The sequence below is a fragment of the Epargyreus clarus genome, unplaced genomic scaffold (genome assembly GCF_041222505.1).
Source record: "Epargyreus clarus isolate Ecla_fem2 unplaced genomic scaffold, WU_Ecla_fem_2.2 ptg000010l, whole genome shotgun sequence".
NCBI lineage: Eukaryota > Metazoa > Arthropoda > Insecta > Lepidoptera > Hesperiidae > Epargyreus > Epargyreus clarus.
This window is the reverse complement of record NW_027332218.1, coordinates 2,458,467-2,463,276: the sequence shown is the minus strand read 5'-3', so window position 1 is coordinate 2,463,276 and position 4,810 is coordinate 2,458,467. Positions and strand designations below refer to the sequence as shown.

Here is a 4,810-nt window from a genome sequence, read left to right as displayed (position 1 = left end):
AAAACAAAAATTTCCATTTTTTTTGCACTTAGTACTTTAAACGTCATTCTTTCGAGCCAGGTGCCATGTTAATACGCTCGGTTAGTAGACGTGTAATAAAAACAACCTTTATGTAGTACATATTTATTCAATGATCACATCAGGTTGTACTGTTACATATATTTGACACCATCTTAATTCCGTCATCACTTATTTCTTTAATGAACCTTTCTTGGTTTGCTTTATTTCCACATTTTCAACACAACATATTATCAGGATAACATAAAATAACATTGATCTAATGTATTTTTCTCCCGCCCCACTAACTTCCATTTTTAAACTCTGACAGTGACAACTATTCTTCTTTTCTTAATTCGAAATGTCACAATTATCAGATCGGATACTCTATACCTATAAGGTTTTAGTATAAAATTGTTTAAAAATAATTATTAAATTCGGAAATCATGACAGACGTTTGTTTAAAATCAGAGTTTGAACCAAAAATACAAACTACACTTATTATAAGTTACGGTTAGCATAGCTGATATGCTATTTTTGTTTGGCATTTTAAGAGATTATTTTAGTTTTAATTATGTGATAATATTTTTAAAATAATTAAAATATTTAAATAAGTCAGTTTTTTTTTAGACAACCCTGCATCCAACTACATTTTTGTATGAAAAGTTTGTGGTACCTGTGTCAACTTTGCCTATTAGCTGTGAAAAAAAAACTATCACCTGAGTGGCAACAGTTTTACTTCCAGAAACATCTATGGTAAGCCCTTCATACGGGAAAAAATAGTACAAAAAATGAGCAGTTTAATATATGCAATAAGCTCCAAGGCAAAGTTGCGTTTTTAACCTACAATTTTGCCTATGACTTTGAACAATTGTAATTCTAAAATGTCACATGTTAAAACAAGGTTTAGGTTGTATTCGGTACGGCATAAAGTCTTTATTTCATTAATAACTCATTGAGATCCATAAAAATGCATATCTTCAGAGATATTAAAAAAAAACTTCAAAATCCGTGCAAAGTTGCAGCAGTTTACGGTACCTAATAATTCAGAAATTACGCTTAAGAACCTTGTGCTATGAAAATGATACATTGTAGGTATGGATCTCTATTTTTGCAGTTTAAACACCAAAAAATATATGTTTCATTAAAAAATAGCATACAAAGGAAGGTATAGTTACGTATTGAAAATGATACGTGACGTACGGTCGGCAAGTCTTTAACGAATCAAATTTGACACTTACCGCATTAGTGTTGCCAACTCTACGTCTTTTTACGTAGATCTACGTATTTTAAGCCTTCCACGCAAACCTACGAACTTTAGTCCCAGAATCTACGTATTTTCTATCAAAATTATTCAATTGCAAAATAACATATCCCGTTGTTAGACTGAATGGGCATTATTTTTGTTACTTTCGTAAAAAAAAGTTAATAAACGTTCCGTTTTATACTAGCGCATACTCGCCTCGCCTCGCCACTCAACTTATTATTACGCCATTCATTTTAAAAACAGTGTCAGTCATCAGTCAATTCAAAAGAACTGAGACTCATGTGACTGTGTAAAACGAAACGTCTTGGCGTCTTGTCTGCGGTGTCTGCCGTAAATAAAACGGTAAAAGTGAATCTTAACCTAAAAATATTTCGAACTAAGATATCGAAGGTGTTTTTTAGTTTAATTTCAATATTTTTCAGCTTCCTGCTCAATTTAACTGAATTAAGACTGTGTAAAACTTGGCGTCTTGCTGTAAATAAAACGGTAAAAGTAAATCTTAACCTAAAAATATTTCGAACTAAGATATCGAAGGTGTTGTTTAGTTTAATTTCAATATTTTTCAGCTTCCTGCTCAATTTAATTGAATTCTGTTATGGAAAGAAGCAGTGACAGTGAGGAAGAGCGCAATGTTACTCCCACTAAAAAAAGAAAGCTGCATTATGAACAAAAATATTCACACTTGTGGGAAAAGGACCAAAAGTATTCAGGTTGGATTAAAAAAAGCAACAAAGGAGATTACTATTTTTATTGTAATTCATGTAAGTGTGACTTGAGATGTGGTGGAGGTAAAAGAGTTTTGGAGAAGCATGCAGAATCTTTTAAACATAAGAATAATGTTAAAGGTTGGTGTGGTCTACTGGTGTGTTTTTTTATGTTTTAAATTATTTACTTACTTTTCCAATAAAGTGTAAGAAAGAACTAGGTTCTAAGTTCAGAATAATGTTAATATTCCTTTACTTTATTATTGTCATTAGTGAATGTAAGTTTATTTAATTATCAGATGTGAAGGATTATGGTTTCAGTTTCAGTATTCAGGATATTTTTTTCTACAGCTAGAGCCAGCCTGCATGATAAAAATAAGCGCAGTCCTGTTAATGCGTTTATTTTTACTTTCAGGTGCAATACTTCAACCTACTATTATTTCAATGTTGCCTGAGTCTGCATCAAAGTCATTCACAGATAAAATTAAGTCTGGAGAAATAAAGATGGCATGTTTCCTAGCAGAGCACAATCTACCATTTAGTTTAGCAGACAGTCTAAAGGATCTTGTACAATCAATTGCCCAAGATTCAAAGCTTGCATCAGAATTAACTTTTGGAAGAACAAAGGCACATGCTATTGTTACAAATGTTACTGGTAAAGTAGCTGAAAACAAATTAATTGAAATGTTACAAAAAAATAAGTTTTCACTGATAGTTGATGAGAGCACAGACAGATCATCAACTAAACATTTGGCACTTATTGTAAGGACTGCAGTTGATTTTCATGTTGAAGATAGTTTTCTATGTCTAATACCAGTTGTTGACGGTACAGCTACAGTCTTACATAATGCATGTACAAAATATTTTGAAGAAAAGAATATTCCATTCAAAGAAAATATGATTGGATTTGCAGCTGACGGAACTAATTCCATGTTTGGACAACATCATTCTTTGTCTACATTGTTTGCAAAAGATATTCCGAATCTGTTTCTAATGAAATGCATATGTCACTCTTTTCACCTTTGTGCCTCATATGCTTGCAAAAAGTTACCACGAGGTGTGGAGGACTTTGCTCGTGATGTTTACAACTATATACAGAATAGTCCAAAACGCATTGGAGACTACAAAGAGTTTCAATGTTTTGTAAATGTTAAACCATTCAAACTATTACACCCTGCCCAAACAAGGTGGCTGTCCTTGTTACAAGTTGTAAAAAGGCTTCTAGAACAACTACCAGCATTGAAATTATATTTTCAAAGTGCTGTGTTAACTGACAGATTGCTTGCAGCTCAGTCAATCCTTGATAAATGTATGGAACCAACCACAGAAATATATTTAGAATTTTTAAATTTTGTGTTGCCATACTTCAATGATTTGAACAAAGAAATGCAATCTGAAAGCCCAAAACTCTACTTGCTATATGAAAAAAATTTTATAACCTACAAGACCATAATGGAATGTTTTTTAAAACCAGAATATTTGGAATTAACTGAACAGGAAAAAACAAGCATTCATGTCCATGACAAAGTTGCAGCATTGGAAACAAAAATATTGAATATTGATTTTGAAAAAATTGAAAACCATTTACCCCTGGAAGACATCTACTTAGGAGGCAATGTTACTGCTTTAATTTCAATGAACAAAAACAATATGCATCCAGATCAAATAAGACAGTTAAGACAAAAATGTCTTGAGTTTTACATTGAAAGTCTTATTCAAATAAAAAATCGCTTCCCTTTTGAAGATGAGCACAGACAAAGGTTGAAAAATTTAAGGTTTTTAAACCCTGACACATTGCTGGACTCAAATTTAAGACGTTCTGTACCGTCTATAGCTCATTTAGGGCAAATGTTTCCAGGTAATAATCATTAACTTCAAATATTTTATTTAAAAGTTGAGTCTGTGTCTTATTTAGTTTTCAATTAATAATTTATTTTCAGGATTATGTCCAACAAATTTGACAGAATTAGACCGGGAATGGAGAACGCTAAGAAATACTAATCTTCCATTTCAAGAGGATCAGCTAATCAAAGCAGATGAGTTTTGGCGTCATATTTCAAAAATAAGAAAAGGCGACTCGTCTCAAATGTTTCCTTTACTGGCCCAATTTGCGCAAAATTTATTAGTATTGCCACATAGCAGTGCAAATGTCGAGCGTCTGTTTTCTGCGATCAATTTGATGAAAACTAGCATAAGAAACAGACTTTCCACAGAAACGCTAACAGGCTTACTTTTCACGAAAAGTGGCTTAAAAATAAACCGCGAGCCTTCGCAGGAACACATTAAACATTTTAATAAATATATGTATAAATTTAATTTGTCTGAAAATGATAATAAAAATTGAATAATTTAAATAAATCGATGACCCTGAAAGTAGCGAACTTTTTTAAATTATCTGTAAGTGGTGGTTTCACATGTAGAATGTAGATATTGTAAAAACTAACCGGCTACTGGAATATTTATTTATTTATTATTATTTTTGTTCACGGAGATATCTCTCTAACCAGTTTTATCTATCTGCTGTCTGTCTGCAACTTTTAGGGTCTTATGAATTGTCGTTTTATTCACTTTTACCTACCCTACTGTCTTAATTTCAATCAAAAAAAAAAGTACGTAGATCTACGTATTTCTCATATGGAAATTTTACTATTTCTACGTAATTTTCTAATCTGGCCTACGCCTTTTTCAAAATCCAAGTTGGCAACACTGTACCGCATTTATGGATAGTTTTAGATATTAACACACGCATTTAACGTGTTAAACAAAATTATAAAGAAGTCATCCGATCCTGCACCGCCGCCGTGCCGTGAGAACGCTGACTCCGCACCACCGCTCTGTTTCC

At 32.4% G+C, this 4,810-nt stretch overlaps 1 long non-coding RNA gene across 3 annotated transcripts; it reads left to right on the top strand.

The window, feature by feature from the left end:
- Positions 1 to 1,250: 1,250 nt before the first annotated feature.
- On the top strand, positions 1,251 to 4,520 carry LOC140745307 (uncharacterized). 3 transcript variants are annotated; one of them, XR_012102650.1, is made up of 4 exons: positions 1,251 to 1,606; positions 1,687 to 1,750; positions 1,831 to 3,826; positions 3,909 to 4,520. It is a non-coding gene; the product is annotated as an uncharacterized LOC140745307 (long non-coding RNA). The 3 variants fall into 3 exon arrangements; XR_012102649.1 differs by having other exon boundaries at positions 1,251 to 1,750; positions 1,831 to 2,025; positions 2,384 to 3,826; XR_012102648.1 differs by having other exon boundaries at positions 1,251 to 1,750.
- The last annotated feature ends 290 nt before the right edge of the window (positions 4,521 to 4,810 follow it).